This window comes from Cynocephalus volans, chromosome 12 (assembly GCF_027409185.1).
Source record: "Cynocephalus volans isolate mCynVol1 chromosome 12, mCynVol1.pri, whole genome shotgun sequence".
Classification (NCBI taxonomy): Eukaryota; Metazoa; Chordata; class Mammalia; order Dermoptera; family Cynocephalidae; genus Cynocephalus; species Cynocephalus volans.
Window position 1 is genome coordinate 104,320,491 of NC_084471.1, and position 24,227 is coordinate 104,344,717.

General features: G+C 35.1%; 1 pseudogene; it reads left to right on the top strand.

Annotated features, from left to right (window-relative positions):
* The first annotated feature begins 18,100 nt into the window (after window positions 1-18,100).
* On the top strand, window positions 18,101-19,006 carry LOC134391833 (olfactory receptor 4C6-like; annotated as a pseudogene).
* Window positions 19,007-24,227: the final 5,221 nt, after the last annotated feature.

The window sequence follows — 24,227 nt, forward strand, 5'->3', positions numbered from 1 at the left end:
TCAAGTTCCAGCTCTTCTACCAAGATTTTACAAATTTTGCTTCCTTTTTAAATGAGAATTTTAAAATAAAATAGCCCAAGCATCCTTCTGAATCAGTCATATGCTATAGTAACTTCATTAGTATTTTAGAATCGATGATCTGAATTGTATTTTGCAATTTTCTTACCCCAGAATACTTTGCCCTATCAGCTACATCCTGAACCGTGGTCTTAGTTGTGTTAAACATTCCTCTTAGCTCACCAAAAAGTGAGTCCAAGCCAGGAAAATAGAAAAAGGAAAATCTAAAATTGTCTTTTCCATTTCCCACCATTAAATAAGTGGCTCTGGAAATGTTTCCTGCATGGCAGCAGTGGTGAAAATCTCTTCTTTGCTCTTAAGTTACTAAAGAGGATGAAAACCTTTTTTGGTTTTTAAATTTCCTATTAAAGAATTGATTACTTTATTGGTGTAGACCATGTCAATTAATGCGTACTCTGGTTTCTAGATGATTTCTAAATCAGAGAGCCTAGTTCCCTGTTCCAAAGAAGAGATGCAAATAATTGAATATTCCCAATTAGAAGTGCATATATTCAAAGTTCATAGAAAATATCTCATAAATCTCAATATATGTTCATCCAGACTGTTTTAATCAGTTAAAGGCTATATTTACTCACATATTTTAAAACAGATGAGCTCCAACAAGCGATGCTGGATGATGTAAAGCAGAAATTGGCGAACTCAGTAAAAAGTGAAGAAGGAAAAGTGGACAGGTGTGCTTTTGCCTTTTAACTTTTGTATATTTTATGGAGATTGCTTTTATGGTAAAAACAACTTCTACTTGTAGATGTTTATATGTAATTAAATTTTTTAAGTGCCTTTTATTTTTCTTATGTTGTGAGGAGATATAGGTAATTTTAATGAGGGGTCAGCAGAATAAGTTATATTCTTTTGAATTTTAAAGTCAATTTTTTTCAACTGGTTTTCTTAAAACCGCATGGAAGAGTTACAACATCACCCCAATATGAAGACTTAGAAAATAAAAAGTTTATTTTTACTCTTCTTTTTTGTTCCCTGCTGTTATTAAATAAATTTATGCTGTTTAAATGTATTAGCTCTGGGCCGGCCTGTGGCTCACCTGGGAGAGTGTGGTGCTGACAACACCAAGTCAAGGGTTAAGATCCCCTTACTGGTCATCTTATTAAAAAAATGTATTAGCTCTGAAACCTAGGTATATATGCGACAATATCTAATGTTTTTAAAATTTAGATATTAGCAAATTACTAATAAATGTGAATGGGAATTGTAAGCATGATGGTTAAGCACAAGAACAGTTGTCACCATTTAAATGTCTGCTTCAGGTGAACATCAGCCCAATCAGGCAGTGACAATTACTAATGAGGCACCACCTTATTCAGTGTTGGGGTGAAGAAAGTGGGTGGCTAATAAATGATGTTTTAAAAGGTCTACATTTTGGCTTGTTTGAAATATTCTTCATTAGACTTGTCAAGATGTTTTTAAAAGTTACTTTAAAATATTTTGTTATTTAGTCTTTTTATAATCAAACATTTAATTGTTTAAGAATAATTAAATATTTATATGTTTAGTGTTTAGTGTTTGGGTACACTCAATGTTAAGTTGCTTGAGCTGTTTCTGCCTTCATTTTCATAGAGTCCTAATGAGAAACCTCTTTGTTGGACATTTCCACACACCAAAAAATCAGCGTCATGAAGTGTTGAGATTGATGGGAAGCATCCTGGGTATTGAAAGGGAGGAAATGGAGCAGGTAACTAGACGGTGAAAGCCATTCAGAATACATTTATAACTAAAATAGTGGTATCAAATTGTTTCCTTTTAATATGTATAACTTTTACTGAATATAGTTTTTTCAATAATGTAGAAATGGAATCATTTCACAGAACATTGGGCAAATGGATTTGTTTAATTTATGTATTAGTTTACATGTTCTGTAATTTATAAACCACTTCTCAATTCAGGATATCAGGATGCTAAAATTTTGAGATATGGCAATTCCCAAAACTTTTATTTGAGATCATTCCAGGGATGCCATTTTATTCTATTTGTGGCCTCTATCAGTAGGAAACATTTTCTAGTAATTGGACTTGAAAACCATACTACATGAAATTACATTTAAGTGCTTCTTGTTTTTTCTGTTCTTGTATTGATAATATTTTTCTGTTTTCAAATAATCTTGTAGTTGTTTCATGAAGATCAGGGTGGTGTGACCAGGTGGATGACTGGGTGGCTTGGAGGAGGATCAAAAAGTGTCCCCAACACATCCTTGAGTCCAAATCAGCAATCTGTGCTTAATAGTGTAAGAACCGATTTTATTTTTGCTGAATATGAATGGTGAAATGATTGTGTATTGCACTCATTAGCAAATAATCAGATTTCTTTTTCAGGTTATTTTATACAACCCTTTTTACTTTGGAGTTGTGAAAACTGAGAAGAGAGAGGTGATTAGCTTAAGGATAACAAGGCAGGTTTAATAATTTTATTGCATATAGGTTTTATTTTAACTTTTTATATGGCACTTTTATTTTTCAAAGTATTAAATGTTCTTTTCTTTATGCTTGATTATGCTGCCATTGGCAGTCTTGCTACTAAATCATAAGATTCTTGACAGCAGAGGCTTTATTTTGCTCATGTATACATGTTGCAAAGTGAGCCAGTGAACACCTGCCATGTACCAGACTATGCCAAGCATTGTGGATGCAGCTGCAAACCAGATAGACAAGGTGCTTACATTCTGGTAGGAGGAAGCAATTAGTAAACATGAAAACACTGTGTGTGCTATGTGGTAGGCTTTAGATGAGTATGAATTGAATTGAGTTGTACTGTGAGTTAGAATGTGGAGTTTCTTTGATTTTTTTAATAAAGAGGACATTAAGGATAGGTGACTTACCCAGAATTAGTTAAAGATAAAACACTATTTTACTTAGCTAGCATAAAATTTATTTTAAAGGAAAGGTCCACACTACATTATTTTAATCTGATAATGTTACTGGTGATCTTTTGCTATATTCATTGATTGGGTCTTACTTTAGAAAATCATGTTTAATGCTTGTTTTTCTTCAATATAATTTTTCACATCTATATTAACAGTTATTAAAATGATAAGACTTGGTGTTTTAAGTGCCATTGATGGCAAGAAATGTGTTATGAGTTGGCTAATTCTGACTATAAAATGTTTGAAACTGGCCAACTGCCAAAAAAAGGTATTTGAAATGAGTGTTGTCATCAGAGTATTGATTAAATTGTTAAATTTTTGTAATGATAACTGTGTAACTAAAGTGCTGGAATTTTCAATTGTTCATAAAGCTGATTTGTAAAAAAAAAAAAAGTTTCAAATGGCATGATTCGTTTTTTTATTTAATTACAATAGCTGAATATACTTTGTTAATTGTAGTGAATACAATTTTATTATCCAGTCTAATATAACCAAATATTTTATCTTAGTCTTTTTCAGAACTTTTGGTTAAATTTCTGGAAGCAGAGTCTCATCCATCTCTTCCACCACCAAAGTTTTCTGGTCATGATATAAAACATCTAGATTCACCAGGAAAGAGAAAACTAGATAGAAATGTACCAGAAAGATTTAGAGGTAAATCCAAACATTTATTTTTCTACGATTCTAAAAATTGAAAGTTTAATTTATGAGTATGTTTTATAGTGATATTAACTAAATTTTACTGTTTTTGAAAATGCGTAATGAGTATTCAAAATTCCAATAAGCCATCAGATTTTTGGCTTTATATATTCTTGTGGCAATCTGATATTTAACTGGCTTAGATTAAACAGTGTGAAATACTTTCCCTTTGTATATCGGAGTAATTCTTTTCTCTCTGCATAAGCCAGTTTGAATAACTCCTATGGAAGTGATGGCGAATTGGTTAAACCTTTGCTCAGTCTTGTTTTCCTTTTTCACTAATGGTACTTATTACTAATCAGAGCTAGATGTATAGTTTATAGTTTGAGATGAGTTTTTCCCCCTTCTCTAATCTAAGTTTTACACTCAGTAACCAAACCTTGTCATGTTAATAATGCCAGTTTGGTAAATTGACTTAGACTTCCAAGAATGTTATGAAGTGCCCTTATACTGTATGTTGAAAGGTCTTCCTGAAGCAAATGGTTGGTGGTTGTAGACATGTATACATATTTTTCTATCCCACTAGGTTGTGAGGGTCTTATTTATATTCACATTGCCTATATTGGCATGCAGGAAAATGTCTTGAGTTGAAATTGTATTATAATCCATTAAACTGTAAACACATTCTTTATTGAAATCTCTCTTTTTTTCTGAAATCTTCGTATTTTATTTTAGACTAATATGTTTGCTAGTTGGACTTTAAAGGAATATGTTATTGTATACTCTTGAGTTTATATCACATGCCAGATTCTTAAATTTGGATAAAACATTAAAGAATTTATACTCTTGAAATTTTAAAAACTTCCTTAGTTATTCAGACAAATGTTTCTATTTTTCTGAACTCCTATAGAAAAAGAAAGTGGTAAAATTTATCTGTCGATTAGATAAAAGTTTTATGTACTAAATTTAGTGAAAAGTTGTAACTTTATCTAAGAGGTATGGACTATACTGAAAGCATTTTTTCTTATTACACTAGGCTGTAGCATCTTGAAGCAGACTCCCAAATTCATTATGGCAGAGTTGTCTTCTCCTCCCTTTCCTTTCTCTTTCTCACCCTCTCCCCTTTCTTTTATCAAGTTCTGTGCTCAGCTTGATTTGTATGGATCAGAGACAAAAGCCAGTGATGATCTAAGTTGATAAAGGGTTTCCATGAAAAAAAGCAAGCTTGATCTTTAATCCTGGATTTGTAAGTGTGCCAGAGCTTTTATTAGGCATCACCAGAAGCTTTCCCAGAGTTAGGAAAGTTGTCATTCACAGGAAAATACAGCTTGGGAACTCAGGGGTGCTCAGTAATGTGGAGATATGATGAATTTGTTTCCATGCTTTCTTTGTTCTGGGAGGCCTCTTTTATTTGAGTTTCCCATTGCTGAAGTGGGCACCTTCAAAGGGTTGCTTGTCTCTTATCAATGAACTTGTCAGTGGTCTTGGGTAATAAAGCAGGATTCTATCCACTAAGACTTTAGGTCATAAACTAAGTACTTATTCCAAGAAAAAGGAACTGTATTAGCTCAACTTTTTAGAGAAATAATCTAATTGAGAATTGTTTTCAAATCTTTGAATGCCTAAAAGAGGATCAGGAAAGGTATCCATATACTAAGTTCTCAAGTTCTTCATTTTTCTGCTGGGTAAGTAGCTTGACTTGCGGCATAGATAAGACCTTCTAAAAGCTGTTATTGTAGTAAATGAGGTCTATCAGTTATATAACTGGTATTTAAATATAAAACAGTATTAATGTGTTCAATAAAATATTAAATATGCATGGAAATGCTCTTCTATCCCCTTTTCTTTCTCCCATTTCTTTCTCTTGTTTCTTGTCCTCTTTTACCCTTCTATATTTCATAGACCCTGCATGTGGGATCCAGTATCCAGCAGTATATGAGATAAAATTATTTGGGTGCAAATCTGGGAACCTAAAACTCATGTCTAGCACTGTTTCTTTATCAGAAAATGTTTTGAATTATCAAGGCTGAACTTTAATCAGATTTTAGTAATATAAATTAGTATTTGTGTTTAGGAATTGAGGCCTATTTGTACTTTCATTTTGAATAATTAAAGAGTAGTCCAAAAAATGTGCTAAATACCAGCGTTATTACTAGCCAGCTAGAATTTTAAATTTGAGAGTAGTGGTAAATTGGTTATTCATATATGTCTATATCAGTCAGTTTAACAATATAATAATAACTTTCTTTATGCTACTACTTATATTCAGAGGGTTTTTTCAATTTGACTTATTTGTGAAGGGTGGAGACTAAATAATCCATATTTTATCATTTTTTTACAACAGAATCCAGGTCTGGTAGAAGTAGAGACATGAATCCACTCTTGGCTTCCCGCTCTGCAGCTGTGCCTCTTACTAACCCAGCTGGACTTGGACCTGGTGGGTCCGGGAATCTTCTTTTGAGACCCATGTCCGATGTTTTCCCCACATTTACAATTTTGCCAGTGTCACCTGACAACAGCGCTGGAGTTGAGTTGAAAGGCGTTTTAGAACAATAGATGGTTCTCAAACCAGAGATGACATAGCACTTTTTAAAAAACCACGAACACCATGTGTATATACTTGATCACAAAGTGGCCTTTTGGAAAATGTCATGTATTTGTTTATAGTTGTATTTTCTCTAAATTTAATAAAAATATTCTTAATGCTTTTAAAAATTACAGGTGTCAGAGGAGCAAGTGTTTGCTATATAATTTGCTTTTCTCTTTCTCTGATTTGACCTAATTTAACCTGGAAACATTTCATTTATCTTTTATCTTAATTTACAAAAATAAAAAAAGACAAAAATACTAGAAGCTATATCAGCTTTTTATTTCCTCTTTTGATCTTCAAGTTCATTTAAGCTAGAGATACATGGTTTATCTTATAAATATAATCAAGAAATTTACCCAAAAAAAGGAGAAAATTATACTAATAGTGGCTTCTCTGCATAGTGCAGAAAATTGATCTGAAGTATATATTAATCATTTTTAGAGGACTTTGTGCAGACAGGCCAAGAACAAGGTTGTCCCTGGGAGGTCATAGGTGCCCTGAGATGGAATGTGTATTTGGTTCAATGCAATTTTATCACTTATGTAGATTCATTTTCCACCACCACAGTCAGGATACAGAATACTTCCAGCATGAGCACCCCTAGTGCTGCCCTTTGATAATCGTAACCAACTTTCTCCCTACTGCCCGCCTAAATCTCTGACAACCACTAACTGTTCTCCATCTCTATAATTTTGTATTTCAAGATTGTTATATGAATGGAATCATACAGTATGTAACCTCTTGAGATTTGCCTTTTTTCACTCGGCATAATTCCCTTGAAATCCATCATGGATCACTTGAGTTGTTGCATGTATCAGTACTTTCTTCCTTTTTAGTGCTGAGTACATGATATGTGGATATGTCATTAACACAGGAGTAACAAGTATCAAGAAAGAGTAAATTGCTGAGGAAAAATTACATGGGGGGTGTAGAGTTTGGGACTGACTCTGATGATCACAATCATTCCCAAGTTTCCAAACACAGTGACTGTGTAGATGGCCAAGAACAGCAGGAAGAGGGGCACCTTGAGGGTTGGGAACTCTCAGAAGGCCAAGAGGACAAAAGTGGCTCCAGCACTCTCATTTCCCTCATTCAGTTTCATCATTCCTACTGGAGGAAATCAGAGAGTTCATCCTGAGCTTCCAGATATAACAAGAGAGTAGGAATGAGGGAACACAGATGGCTCCTAACGAGAAGCCATCACCGTGTGATGTACAAAATATGTACCCATGTTTAATTTTTGGCCTTTCTGTGCCTCATTTGAACTTCTCTTTGGACACTTAATACTTGAACATGGAATATTCCCTTTACCAATCCATGATTCATCTCCTCATCTATAACACAGGTAATGTGCCTTTCGCATAAAGGTCTTCTACAAGTTATATAAATATATGTACATACTAAATGCTTACACTATTTCTCCCCCTTACTAAAGACTAAATAACTATGCACTGCTATATGAATTCCACTTAAAATATCCTTACATACAACACACATAATTCCACATAGACTGTCACTGGGGAATTAGCATTCTGTTTCTATGCGGGTATTCAATACTTTTATACAGCGAAGAGAAAACAGTAGTGGTGAGGTTTCTCACCTAGACTGGACCTGAGCTGTCACCCTGAGGTCTGTATGACTAATATAAAGTGTTAGCATTTCTAGGAATATCTTATAGGAAACAGGAAGTGGTGCAAACAGAGAACAAAGAGTGAAAACATTTTTAGAAACATGGTAGAAATGGCTTTCTTTACCAATTCCCTTCCTTTTCTTCTGTTGAAGAAACAAATTTCCTCAAGGCTCTGACCATCAACACAAAAACTTTACTTTTTCCATTTCTTTTGTCTTTCTCTGTCTCCCTCAGATTTCCCTTTATCTCAGGTTTCAATGGTGAGAAAGGAAGTTTGAGCAAAAAGAGATTTTCAAAAAGTCCTCCCGTTTTTATTCCCACCCCGACACCCATTAATCAGCCAGATAACTCTGCGTCTTCAGTCAGCCTGCCTTCTCCCACCCTGCAAGTCTGATGTTGCTAAGATTTTATTTTAGTGTCACGTTCATATCCCTACACATTTTTCAAGATAACCTCCTAACAAAACACCTGAATTCTAAACACTTCTGCCTGGATTTGCACAATATCTAATATCACTGCACGTCCACACTCCTCACTGATCCTCTCTCTATTTCACTCACACCAGCATTTTTGACATTTCATGCATAAAACATGATTTTTTTAATATAAGAACTTCACCAAAATATCTCTTCTAACTAGAATGACCTCCTTCTCCACCAAATTCTGGCAGCATTACCTTTTAATGTCAAATTCCAGGCAGCGCTTTTCCTGAAATCTTTGTGGATTCATCCAGATTTCACAGTTATACTGCTTTGATTTGCTTCCACCTACGTGGATTTAAAATCACAATTATTATACAATGTCTCGCATATTTATCTAAAGCTTTATAAGTTTTTTAATCTTCCCTAAAAGATTTTTTAAAGTTAAGAACAAATAGTGAATATTATTTTCATATTCACCAATCTGACCAAACATCATTAAAGTAAATAAAGGAGGCTGTAAAACAAATCTACATGGTTTCTTAACAATGTAGGAAATAGAGTTCAATACCTGGTGTTCTTATTCTCAAATTTATTAATTGTATACAACTGCACTGCAGCTGTACTCACACAGGAGTCTCTATGCCAAAAATATTAGATTTCTGATTTCAGAGTTCTCTACATCAAAATTAAAATATAACACTCAGATTAAGAACTCAGCAGAAGCCAGAGATTATTTATAGACTTATTTATGGAAGGCTTCTCTGATTAAAAAATACAATTTTTGAATACTATTTTACAAAAATGTAACTTTTTACAAAAAAGTTCTAGTTTATAATTAGGTAACAGGAGTTTCATTCTTAGAATATGCAAAAAATGATTCCAATAAATCACATTATTTGTCTTTGGGGAAAAATGATATAGGAAGCATGGAGAGCCTCTAAAGAGTGAGTGAGATTTGGAAACTAAATTTAGGTAAAGTGTGTGTAATTTAAATGTAACTGCATGACCTTGAGGAATCACACCCTAGAGAATCTTGACTGGGGACTTGCAACAAGCTATAAGCATGTCAGTTGGAAGAATGTCCCTACTTCCTAATTTAGAATATCATTAATTTTAAATCATTTAATCATTTGAGAAAAAGTATATATAGATAGATAATCATATGAAAATATTGTTCTTCTAGTCTTGGAAACGCAACAAGAAAAACCTGCAATTTGATTTATTATGTATTTTTAAAAACATAATATTTCCAAAATTAACAAAGCAAAGACCATAACCCAATTTTAATAAACGAACTTAGTATGTTTAATGAATTGTGCTTCTTCAGTTTCTCTCAGCAATTTTGTTTCTGCACATGTGATTTTTTTGTAAATAACATACTCACCATCGTTCTGCATATAGACTTGATATGGAGCTCTTGTCATTGTGTATTTTACCTTAATTTTCCTTTTTTATTAAAATTCAGGTCGAATATGCATTTATAAGTGAGGCATTTGATAGGTATGATGAATAATATAGTGTATTGATTCTCTGTTGCAGAAAATTTTTCAAAAATTATATCAGAAAATTTATAGTGATATACCCTTACACATCTATGTGAATGTGCACATATTTTAGACAAATTCTCCCCAATTATATTTTATGGAAAATATTTTCTATTCATTATTGTTTTCTTTGTGTGTGTGTGTGTGTGTTCTGATTTTGATTTTGTTTTTACTGCATTTTCTGTGGGAGCGGATGATCTAACTTTTTTCTAAATTAATTTTTTGAACTGAAACACAATTAATTATGCACATTTATGTAGTACAGATTCACTATCATTGTTTGGGTACAGTATGTGATGGTCAAATCAATATTATTACCAAGTTCATCATTACAAAGTGTAATTATTCTTTGTGTCACTTACCCAATCACTCCCTAAGCTACCTTCCCCTCTCCCTTTATTCTTGATTGATACTTTTACTGGGTGTAGACTTCAAGATATGGAGTTATCCTTTCTCAGACCATTGCTGCTGATAGGAAGTCAGCTGTCAGTCAAATTAGCACTTTGAAGGGTTATAAATTTACTACTTTTGCTCCTTTAAATTGTAATTTTCTTTTTGATTTGTCATGTTTTCTAGAATGTTACTACTATGGATGTATAAAGATATAAATGGAATAAGATGTATCCATTTCAGAACAATTTTCAATGTTTATCTCATCAAATTTACTTATTTATATTTTTTCCAACCAAACTCTGGGATACCTATTAAATATGTTTCTGCAAGCATTAAATTACTTGTGTCTCTTACCTCATATATTTTTTTATCAGTTTTTGTCTTATTCTTTTATTCTATTTTCTATTCTGAAAATTTTAATATACTACTTCTCTCACCACCTATGTTTAATCTACTATTAAAACTTTAAGATCTTAATTTCATATGCTATATTTTTAAAATGATGCTTCTATTTAGATCTTTTTTTTTAAGGTTTTTGTAAAATATCGTGATTCCTAATTCCCCGTGAATTTTTTTAAATTATGCATCTTAAACATGGAATGTGTAGATGTACAATATGTATCCAGTAATACTAATTTGTAAAGTTATTGTATTTGATTTGACCATGTCTTTCATATATTGCCCAGTATTTTATATATTTCATATAATTCACCTTGTCTTTTATATATTGCTCGGCTTATTATGTACTTGATAAGCTTTCTCTATGTACTGGATATTACATTCAAATTATCATGTTTGAAAATATGTTGAGGCCTTTAATGTTTTAGTTTCATTAGGATATTGTTTGTGTTCCAATAGGCATTGAGAACACAAGTCTAGTACAACCGTCTCCCAATTTCCAGACTTAAAGTTTCCTGTGCACCTTAGGTGAGTCATATCTCAGTTTCAGACTGAAAAAGGTAGTATGGTTTATCTCCTGATCACTTTTGCACCTGTGTGTATGTGTCCATGGCCTGAATCCACATTAGGGAATATTTTCTCTGAGTCTTCAACTTTGGGTTTTCCTTACATTTGTCCCTTTACCTATAGGTCTATGAGGCCATAAAAGGTATAGCTCAGCCTTTCAGCAAAAGGTTTTGGAACAAATCATCCACGGGTACCTCAATCATCTCTCTGAAATTCTGAGTTTCCTTTGAACTTGGCTTAGTATAAATTATGATTGAAAGATATAAAATACATATTTTTTTACACTATATGGACATAATAGCTGGTCCTCAGGTAGCTTTTTAAAAAAAATACTGTTTCAGTGCAAAAAGTCTGCTACTCAAGGCAATAGACACCTGACCTCAGAATGATCCTGATGTTGACATGACCTTTGCCACCATTGCAATAGAACAACTCCAAGCCTTCCTTGCCTTAGTTACACATGTTGATGTTTGCTGCTTTTTGACTATCCTCGGAGCCAATAATTGATTGGAATAGAAGTCAGAATCTCTCTTTTTGACCCCAAGCATACCAGTCTGTAAAATGTTAAGTTTCTAGAGAACTGTATACATGTTTTTGGCTTTATATCTTCACTTTTAGCAATAATCCTGCCTTTCATCTCAAAATATATCACTTTGCTATTAGAAATTGCCCATAACTTAGTGTAGTTTCTTGATGTTGTCATTAAGATATGCTTTTCATATTTTCATTTTTTATCCTATTATTTTCTAGCCTAAACATACTACTTGGTGGAAATTATCTATGACACCCTAACCAAAAGCCTTCTCAATCTAATTTGACAATATAGTTCTAAATCTGTGGTTATTCATCTCTTTCACATTTTATACAATTAGTCTTTTACTGAATGTTCTTTAGAGCCTGTTTGGTAACTAAAATGAATGCTATAACCAATGTAACTTTTATTTAGAACTTCCAAATGAATTATTTATTGATATCATGTTATATATAAATCATTATGTATATATATGTTCAGTAAGGAATTTGAAAAAGAAGAAAAATACATACAGAAGATAATCTTGCTGTAATGGTTTTAAATATAAATGCTGCCATATTTTAGGCTACTTTCTTCATTTCACAGATATTTCACTGAAGTGAAAATGCTGGAGATCATGGTACTTTTGCATTTTTGCAAGGTTTTCAAACGTACACTTTCTCTCTTTATTAAAATAGAAATATTAACAAACTGAAAAAAAAATAGTGAGAAGAAACTACAGAGCAAAGAAAACAAAAATCAATTAATAATCCTACATCTAAGTATATAATTCTTATATTTTATGTGTACTTTGTCCAGTTACTTAACCCTATGTATGTTTATCAAAAGTTACACCTGTAAGACCATTTATCTATCTATCGTGGACTTATTATTAAATATGTTGAACTCAATATATAGGTTTGTATTGCCTCTCTCTTCCCACATAAATTCAATAATAATAGTAATAATAATAATACATCAATAATTCAAATAAAGTCACATCCTTAAAGACAGTGTAAAAAATAAACACTATCTTATATGATTTTACTATAACTCCAGAAGCATACAAAGGTGGTGAAGAAGTGTAGATTGATAGAGAAGAAAAAGCCTAGCTACAGCTAAGAATGCCTTGAATGACAGATCTAATGAACAGACAACATATTTTTTAGAGTGCATGAGAGGTTTTGGCTGCAAAAGCATGCAGTAATATGAACAAAATAAATCCTGAACTTTTTATAAAAATATAAAGGGAAAAAGATAATCATGATCTACTCCGGGGTCAGAAAAAATGGCACAAATTGCTCTACTGCATGTTGTGTTTTATTTCAAAGCTATAATAATTAAGAATATATGCAATTGCACATACTTTAATGAAAGATACTAAAGAGTTATGAAACTGAATGAGGTAGACTGAGTGATTGGGTTTACATGGTGCAATGTGGTGTTTTGATGTATGTATATATTGTTGAATGATTAAATCCAGCTGATTATATTCATCTCTAGAGGGATGAGTGAGTGCTTGTGATTGGAAGTGATCCTTTGACTTTATTTTACTATTTTTTTTTCTTGTTTGGAAGCTGGCTGGTACAGGCCTATGAACCCTAGACTGTTCTAATGGTCAAGGTGTTTTAACAACATGCTCTAACCAACTAAGCTAACTAGCCAGCCTGATCCTTTGACTTTAAACTTTCTAATGCTCTGTCTATGTAAAATAGTTTCCAAGGGCCATGCTTTACTTTCATAATTCATAAAAATAACAGTGAGAAACCCTTAAGTATTATTTAAACTATTCTACTTTTGATTAGAATACAGGCTTTTTTAGAAAATGGTTTTGGAAGGCTTGTTTTATAAGTCAATTCAAAAACCTCCATCTGTTGAGTGTTTGGGAGTCATTAAGCTGATATCTTGCTAGTCAACTGAGCATTAGTAGAAGTCTTTGTAAACATATGTTTGTTGAAGATCCATCCAAAGGATCTGTTTTAAGATAGTTTGTGTTCACTGTCATTCTCCTCACCCCAAGAGAAGAAATAGGGACACTGATATAAGCCCTTTATGTTTTTAAAATCATCTAATCCTTACAAAAACCCTTTGAGATGGGTAACATTATTTTCCCTTTTTATAGAAAATGAATTTGAGGCACAGAGAGGTTATCTGGCATATCATAGGTACTCAGATGGAACAACTAAATGTAACGTGGAAAATAAGGAGTTTTACGGAAGTTTATTTAAAATTATGGCTCTTACTCCCCAGTCTCAACTGAACTGCAGTCTGGCTAAGGATCGGTAGAGGTGTGTATGTGACTAAGTTTTATGAGATCCCTGCAATATGAAGGACATTATAACATTTAATACACATTTAAAATATAATTTAAATTACTATCTTATTATATTCTAATGTCTATAAGTTTAAGTGTTAAAATATAAACCATAATGCTAGGCATGAAATATATTTAATACAACAACTCTGGAAAAAGCAACGGAGATTTAGAGAAAATGTATGACCTCTAGTTAGTGACATCCCTGGAATGTCCGTAAAGAAATCCAGGTTTTGTGATATGAGTCCGTGTATTCCAACTATGTACACCACATTTTTCCTTTCTCTCTTCATGCCTTGCCCATGCTATTTTTTTTGTTGCTCACTTTGTAAATTATGAATTTATAAAGTTTGAATTTTCTAAATTCTCCTGTAGACCATACTGATATTTTCCTGTTCTGGAACTTATATTTTACGTGCACGGTTTCATGTGTGCTCAGTCTGTTGCCCTATTTATGAATAGGGAACTTCCTTGTTGAACATGCTATTAAACTAGAAATATTTACTAAGTAATAATTAGACAGTTGAATAAATGTAATCCTTCACTTCTTTATATAAGACAAAGACAATATTACAAAGAGGATCTGATGGGCAGTGATTCAAAACTGAACTAGAACTCCAAGGTATGATTCAACTCTCGAGTTTGGCTAAAGCATGTATAGGAATAGAAATGGTAAAGGTGAAAGATGGTAAATGGGATATTTAAGCCTGGATGGCAGAGGAATAGCAGGCAGACTCTGACAATGGTACTCCCATTTCTGGAGGCAGGAATTGGTACTGGCATTGCATGGGCCTCATGGTTCCATGTTGCTTCCCTTGGATGAACTCAATTTCATGTATTTAATTAAAGTTAATTAAATGACTAGTGTGAACATCATACGGCATTAGAAACTTGGTGGAAAGATAATAAATTAGCCATCCCTAAGCATCTGCATAAAGAGCTAAAATCAACATGAAATTAAAAAAAAGAGAGAAGGTGATAATTGAATTATTGCTACTATGCAACCTATACAGGTGCATGTAATAAATATACAGAGTGACAGTGGTGAAGGGGGCATTGGGCAGAAAGTGAGGCATGAAGGAAGAGTGGTAATGGATTTGTTAACAGGGGCATGGGCAGAGGCAGCACGATATCGGGAGCTTATAGGAATGGAAAATAATCATGATGAATATTTGAACAGCATTCTTCAAATGTTCTCATGCCTGTTACTTCCTTTGATCTACATGAAAGTTCTGTGAGGGCTTGTACAGCATAGTGGTTTGTAGCCTGTGCTGTGACCTTGATCACATACCCAACAATAGCTTTCATCATTTTCACACTTTCTCCAAATCTTACCTACTACACTGGAAATTCAAGATCATAATAGTTCCTATGTTATATGGTTTTTGTAAGAATTAAAAGAAAAAAAAATGTGAAGACCTTGGCATTATACTCTCAAACAATAAGTGCTTGGCACATATGGACATTAATTAGTATTGCATTGTTTCATTTTTGCAGAGTTTGAAGGTTATGCAGACAGTAAGTTGCCTGACTTGGATGGAGAGCTAAATCTACTCACTCTTGGCCTTTTGCACTGTACAAAACAGGCTAAGTGCGTATGCTTTCAGTAAGAGATGGGCTGGACTGCAGTAGGAGGGAGACTACAAAAACAGGAGGTTGTTACTATGGGATTGTCAGGCTGAGAAGTTGAGGTGTATACTAGTAGTCAAATAGAATTGTGATAGATTCATAGATTTTAAGGCAGACTAGACACTGTCATCTATTATCTATTGTCTGCTGTTTTAAATGATTCTAAGTTTTGAGGTTGCTCAAAGAGAATCTTACCTGGATGTGTAAAATTGAATGCAGATGAGAACCAAGTGACTGTGTTTGAAAGTGACAGAGTCCCTGCGATGGTTCCTTTAAACCCCTAGCATTCCACTCATCTGCTACAACTATCCCATACTCCAGATGAGGAAACTGAGTCCCAGAATGGTGAGCAATGTAACAACATATCTTTGGAATTAGAGGGACAACAAGGAATAAAATTCAGTTGTCCTGATTTCCAAGAATGTGTTCTCTCTACTTTCTTAGGGCTACTCAATAACCTTTGAAGTACTTGAGCTGGAAATGGGAGAGACTAGGCTTAGTCCATAATGCATATTTTCAAAGAATGTCCTGGCAGCTGTCTACTTCATTTAGCAAGGTAGAGAATATTAAGACTGTGCCTCTTGGTATTTAGACGAGTCTTAGAGAATGAGTAGTTTACACCTCATAAAGCAATGGCCTCTAACACATTATAACCAATTGGTGCACAACCTTTGCTCAAGTGTTCCTAGTGAAGAGAAGTTTGCTGCTTACTGAAGCAGCTCTTCTACCTTATCATTTGGCTGCAGTAGCAATTGCACCCAGTGAGCAGAGGCTGCTGCTCCCTTCTTCAGAGGTATAGTGTAATGGTTAAGAATGTGTGCTTCAAAAGGAGACTACCTAGATTCAAAATTCCCACCCATCTTAGATGACACACTTAGTCTCGAAGCCTGTTTACTCATCTTCAAGATGGGATTTGTGATAGTTCACATCTTGCGTGGTATGAAAAATAAACGCAATGATGCTTGTAACAGACTTAGAACCTTGATGGTACACAGTGAGTGCAAGAAAAAGGAGTTTTTAAAATTGATATTTTGATTACTCTTTAGAATTCTCTGTTTCATTTGGGAGCACCCCTCCACAAAGAAAAGTGGAAATGAGTAGGTGTGTTATGAACGAAGAGTGATCATGGATTTAACTTATGCTTTGATGATAAGATATTCACATTAGCCACAGGATAATTTATGCTAATTCAGTCTCATGTGCAGGGATGGTGGCAGCTACGTTGTATGTCTGGGTCTTCTTGGAGCAGAGAAAGGGGCTTAAGCTTTAATTTTTTTTAATCATTACCTCAGGAAAATTATTAGAACACTTGGAAACTTAGTTAATGGTTGTAACTTCTAGTTTCAGGATTGAAATATATATATTCTTATATACATTAAATTAGAACATGCTGTTTATCGGAGGATTGTTATTGAACTTTGTTGTACAATTGTTGAATAAAGCAAGCACAGGAAGCATCCATCTATCTCATTAAATTGTTACAAAAATAAACTTTTGTCATGAGAGACGATACCTCATTCATGTTGAACTGTTGATATTATTATAAGAGAAGCAAGGTAGATTGTTATTGGTATTAATTTTGGAGCCTGAAGCTGGATTTGTATTTGGCTTCAGTGTTAACTAAGTACCTGTGGGAACTTGGTGTCATTTTTTCCACCACTCTGAAGACTCAGTATCTAATCTCTAAAATGAAGAAAATATCTCATAGCATATTCCACTGCCTGAGACATAGCAGGAACTCATTGAATATCAGCAATACGTAACAATAATAATATTATTATCAATAATCCAATTTTAGGAGAAAGGCATGCAAATGGAAAGAGTATAGTTCTTAATAAGTGGAGAGTCCTGGGGATATGATATTCTTGTCTCGTAGGCTCTTCTACTAGCATATTTTAGGTGCTCAATAAATATGTGGAATAAATAAATGAAAATTTGTATGACATTTTCCAGGATCTTTGGTGTGTCTAGTGACAAAGGAAGGTCAGCATCCTAGCTTAAAGTTTCTGAAAAGGAGAGGCTGAAAGAAGGGTCTGTATGTAGGTAGCTTACTTTGGAAAACAGAATGGAGGCATTGGGAAAAGTAAAAGAGGGAGGGAAGGAAAGTTAATTCAAGATTCTGTTGAGCTGGTTACCATTTATCCATTGGCTCCTACCTACTAATGGTCAAATGTTTCCCTGAGTGCATTAATTCCTTCATATTTTGAGGTGTGTGAATGCACCGAATGATGAAGCAGGGTCTCCTAAGTGTCTGAAGCAGCAAGCACTGGAACAGAGAGAAAGTACTGCACCAGTGAGAGAGGGTGTTGTCATGGCGATCAGTAGGATCAAGCTCTGCCAGGCTTTTATTATCAGCAACTGGTTTCTGTAGCAACAGTGAGAGAAAAAAGTAGGTTAAGAGAGTGTGCGACAGGGTACAAAAAATGTCCAACACACCCAGTGATTACTAATTAAAAATAATATTCCTTTTGCAGATTTTCCAGCTCAGTGATGTGCTTGCATCAGTCCACATTAAATGGAGAATCCAAAGAATGTGACTGAATTCATTCTTTTGGGCATTACGTAGAATCCAGAGCTTAGGAAGATATTCTCTGCTGTGTTTCTAATCATGTATGTGACTACAGTGTTGGGAAACCTACTCATTGTGGTAACTCTGACTGCAAGTCAAAGTCTGAAGTCACCTATGTATTTTTTCCTTACTTCTTTGTCCCTCATGGATGCCATCTTCTCTTCCGTCATTGCCCCCAAGATGATTGTGGACTCCCTGTCTGAGAGCACTACCATCTCCCTTGAAGGCTGCATGACCCAGCTCTTTGTGGCACATTTCTTTGGTGGTATGGGGATCCTACTTCTCATTGTGATGGCTTATGACCGCTACGTGGCCATCTGTAAGCCCCTGCACTACAGGAGCATCAAGAGTCCTCAGATGTGCTGCCTGATGGTGGGAGGGTCTTGGCTGGGAGGCTCCATGCACGCCACAATACAGCTTCTCTTCATGTATCAGATGCCCTTCTGTGGCCCCAATGTCATTGATCACTTTATGTGTGACTTGTTTCCATTGTTGAAACTTGCCTGCATGGACACCCACATCCTGGGCCTCTTTGTCACCCTCAACAGTGGGGTGATGTGTATGGCCATCTTCCTCATCCTCATCACTTCCTACATGGTCATTCTCTGCTCTCTGAATTCCTGCAGCTCTGAAGGGTGGTGCAAAGCCCTCTCCACCTGTGGCTCCCACCTCACAGTGGTCGTGTTCTTTGTGCCGTGTATTTTCTTGTACATGAGGCCTGTGGTCACTTACCCCATAGACAAGGCAATGACTGTGTCTGATTTAATCATCGCACCCATGTTAAATCCCTTGATCTATACACTGAGGAATGCAGAGGTGAGTAGCGCTATAAGGAAACTGTGGACGAAATAAGGGACAGTGAGTGGTTACTAGCTTACATGCTAAGAACAAATCTTCCCTACAAGGTCAATGAGGTCTTACCCTTCCCATTTAGTTCAATCCACTGGACATAGCAGCCAGAGGCATCTTTTAAGCATACAAAGCTGGTCAAGATACTACATTATCCTGCCTAATTGGGTTATTGCCTGTGTCTCCAGTACATTGCATACTTCATTCCCTTTCTCTCAAGGCTCTGGGCACACTTTTTAAAAAAACCTGTATTTTGAGCATTCTGGGCCTTTTCCAGTTCAGGGCTCCCCTCTCCTGCCTCTGCTGGATTGATCATTCCTCGGATCATTTGCTTGGCTGGCTCCCTGACCTGTTTTCCATCATCAGATGAACTCCCACCTCCTCAGAGAAGTCTTTCCTGATGACTTTCTCTCGTCATTTTCTTCAGTTATTCTCTAATTCTATATCCTGGTTATATTCTTAAAGTTTATGATTACAGTGATACTTTAAAAAATATTTATTGACTCTTATTTCTGTTTTCCCCCAAAGATCATAATCCTTATCAAAGCAGGTATTATGTTTATTCTTTCATGCTGTAAACCTAGTGATTAGAACACTCCTAGTTACCTAGTTCGTGCTTAATAAATATTATTGGATAAATACAAGTCTAAAAGAGACTTAGGGTTTTTAAAAAATATTTCCATATAAATGCTAAGAAAGAAGTGTGGAGAATAAATACATATAAGCACTTTAGGAGTTAGTATCCTCCCAGTTTGCATGACTGGTGTACTTTTTGGAAGCAAAGACAATCTCAGCTTATTATTGTGCTATTTAATATGAAGGTCACTACTTTACTCAAATTCTCCACTACCTCATCATTCTTTAAAGATGCAAAATAAAATAAATTTGTGGTTGAATCAAGGTATTGTAGAGTCAAGTGTCCTTGTCTTGAAATTATATATTCTTTATGGGACTAGAGCAACTCTATAGATCTATTTTATTAACTATGGGACAGTGATTTTCCTGTTTCCTTCATAATTTGGGTTTTCAAATCCAAAGGATGTTTATTTTCTCCCAGATATCCTGCTACAAAAGCTGCCACTAGAAAGTTTTTAAACTATCTCCCTTGATGAGGTGGGAAAGCCTAAGGTCATAGTATGATTTAGCATTCTGTTTGCTTATTAAAACAAATATATATGGTATATATGAGTATGATAACAATTACAAGATCAATTACAGCATTCAAACAGAACAAAACATTTACCTCAAGATTTTCATTTTTAAGTAAAAATGTGTATGTGCAATAGGTATCTAGCTTTAATAATCACCAAATATATTTAATAACTACAATGTTCATTTGCTCATTAAAGAATATTTGCTGAGTTTGTATGAAGTTTCAGATACTCTTCTAGGAGCTGGGTATAGAGTGATGAATAAGGCAATATGCTTTCCTTATGTTTTGGAGCTTTCATTTTAGTGCAGGAGACAACATAAAAAATGAAAATAAAATCATACAGTGATAACAGATTCTGAGAAAATAGTAATGAAGTGGTGGGGATGTGATTGGGTAACTCTGGTTAGGGAGGCATGGGGAGTTTTCTGCAAGGAATTTCTAAGCTGAAATCTGAATTACGCAGTAGAACCACCCTTAAGCATATCGGTGGGAAGAGCATTCCAGGCCAAAGAGAAAAGGTCATGTAGAAACCCTAAGGCAGAAACTAGCCTGGAGTATAGAAGTTCAAATAATCAGTGCACATTGGAGGAGGGAGAACATGGTGCAAAGTGAGATATGAAAGGTAGGCAAAGTCCTGATCAGAGAATCTTATTAATTTTTTATCCTTAAATTTAAAAAGAGCATGGACATAAAAGTGACTGTATTAGAATAATAATTAAAAGTCACATCCTTCATGGACAAATAGATGACTTCAGAAACTTAGCATCAAAAATCTTTGCACATAGCTTTGATTTAATTTGTGCTATCTCAATAGTAGAACATAATATTCGCTGCCTGCTTATAGAATTTTAGAATTAAATTCTTGGATTTGTTTTATACTTCTTCACCTTGCTTTTTGTAAATGAAGAAGAAAATGCCCTTGATAATGTCATAACTTTGGTCTAAAGAACTTTATGATGACCATTTTTTTTAGTTCAATTATAAAATTAAGTGGAAGGATCATAATGAGATCCCTAATCTTAAATATTTGTAATCTGTTTGATAATTTTTGTAGTGTTGAAATTAGGCCTGGAATCTACATCTTTTATTACATAGATATAAGAGCTCTTCCGACCATTCATGCTGAAATTATTACTGGCCAGTTAGATTTCAAATTTTTTTTCTCTTCTATGTTCTATAAATCCCCCAAATTAATTCACATTAAATATCTTTACTCATTAAACCCATTATTTAGCAACTTAATGCCTGACTTTTTTTTTTTTTTAGCACTCTGACTCCTGAAACAAATCTTGGTTTTAATTTTTTAAAGGAACTTATTACCAATAATAGTTTGTAAACCATATAATTATCTATATATTAGAATTTGAAAAATTTAGTACTACTCATGATACAAAGGCATAGCAAAGTAGGAATAGAAGGGTACATTAATTTGAAGAATGATATCTGTCTAAAAAGCTACTGTAAAGATCAAACTTAATAATACCTATTAGGCAAACTTCCTATTTCACAGAGAAAAGCTGCCGGAAGAGATCTTCCACAGACCCTTTCAAATACACCTGTCAATCTGCCAGCATCCATTCACTTGTATGCTGCCTTCCTACCTTCTACTATACATGCATTACCTGTGCCTAATCCAAAGCCAATGAAATCACTTTACTAGTGTACTGGACTTAGGTTACCTATTGCTTACACAAGGGCATTGATCTAAGTATCTCTTCTATGTTTCTTCTTTCATCTATATTTTCCTTTCTGTTGGATCATTTTCATCAGCAAAGTAGCAATCTTTTCTCTCTCTTATTTTAAATAAAATCTTCCATTGTCCTTGCTTCCTTCATCAGCTACTCTCCCATTTCATTCTCCCTCCTTGGTAACAAAACTCAATAGTTCTCTATAATGCTCATCTCCCTTTCTCTACTTCCACTTTCTTTAATCTACTTTCAGTCACACTTCAATATCCAATACTTTCTGAAAATGCTCTTCTCAAGGACACCAATGACCTCTGTGTCACTACATTTAATAGTCATTGCTCATTGCTCATCTCACAACCCATTAGCAACATTTAACCGAGTTTTTCTTGACATACTCTCTTAACATGACCAAGATTTCCAAATTAGTATCTCCAGCTCAGACTTCTTTCCTGAGGTTAAAACCTGGAAATCCAACTTCCTCCATGGCAATTTCGTGTGAATGACTAACAGACTTCATAAACAGAACAAGTTGAAGCTGTTCTCCTGGTTCTGCCCCATTCCCAAACCTGCTCTACTCACAGCATTTTCTGTCACAGCTAATGGCACATTTGGTCTCTCTGTCTCATACTCCATATCCAGTCTATCAGGAAATCCTGCTCACTCAACCTTCAACATATATCCCAAATTCAGCCACTTTTAGTCACGTTTGGAACTCTCATCTAGTTCCAAGCCTTCATCATCTGTCACTTGGATTCTTGTTATTGCCTCTTACCTACTCTCCCTACTTTTATCTCGGCATTCCCTGCTCCAATATCTGATCCTCAACACAGCACTCAGAGGTATCTTTGAAACTCATAAGTCACACCTCTGCTTAAAACTGGGCAATGGCTCTCCACATCACGTAGGGGAAAAAAGATCGTGTAGCCATACTCTGGCTTCCCTGCTCTCTCTCTGAACTGCTTTCTTACAACTGATTCCTCTATGACACCTGGTGCTTTTCTGTTCCTTTTCCTGGCCAGACATGTTTTTGCCGTAGGGCCTTTATGTAGGCTGTTCTCTCTGACTGGAACACTTTCACCCAACTGTCTTCAAGACTAACTCATTTTATGTTCGTAGATGGAAAGAAACAATATTTTCGATAATACTGCCCTTAGACATGGGCAAGTGGGGCTGCTGTCCTAGGGTCCACACTTTGGGGTATCTTCACTGACATTTTCTAAGTTCCCTTCTAGTGTCTGGGGACTGGACCATGTCTACTTATGGGGTGTCCTAGCCCTAACTCAACTGTATGGATCTCATCCCCATTTTTTCCCTTTAAGGTGCTCTCCAAAATTCTCTCCTACCCAAGGGCCAACCAGAAGCTCTGCTGCACCTGTGAAGCTATCCCAGGCCCTGTGGCCAGGATCATAGTTTCAGGAATACAGCCTGACAAGGAAATGGCTTCCACAGGCTAGTTCATTATCTATTTCATAAGATTGTACTACATTGGTTACTAGAACGGTGTTGACATGCTGATTTTGGGTGATGTAGGACAAGTTCAAGATTCTGGGCAATGAATAGTCTCCTGCTGACCATTGGCACTGGCCATGTGTGTGGGCCTTCATCAGCTTTTACCTGTCCATATTTTGATTACGGTGGCAGCATCTACAGCACTGCAGGTGGTGGGAGTGGTGGCAGGCATCTTTTACCCTGTGCATCCCTCTTGTTGGCACCCACCTCAGCCCTTCCACAGTCTCTAGGCCACTTGCCAGGCAGTTCTCCAGGGATGGCTGTGCTGATCTCCTTCCAGACCTTTCAAGACCATAGCTCTACAGTGCTGACTGGCCCCTCCAATTGGTGCTCTATCTTGCTCCATTACCTATGGTGACACTGTGTGCTCCTGTGTTGGTCCTAAGCCGGGTGTGATGAAGGACATGCCTAACATGAATGGAACCATTTTTCTATATCTGTGTCAGGTCTTTCATCTGTCCTCCCTACTGGTGGTGGTGTATTGAATGCAGGGATTATGTCACAAGACATCACATTCCAGCAATGCAGTGTTTATGGTCAAAGGGGTTCAATGGAAGACACAGTTGGAAGATGTATAGTTTTATATTTATTCCATACAATTTGACATGAGCAAGAAATAAATTATTATTCACATTTTCTTGCTAATTCTGGTCATCAGATGTGTGTGTGTGTGATCATTATCAAAAAGTATCTTTGAGGGAGTCATTGGAAGCCAGCAATCATGAGTAATGATGTGAAATAGAGTTAAATAAATAGTGCTAAGGAGCTTCAGGGACATTCTTTCAACATAAACAAGTTCTGAAGAGAAGAAGACATGATTACTGGACATGATAGGGAGAGATGCTTAAACACTAGGAAGAATTTTAATGTGCTC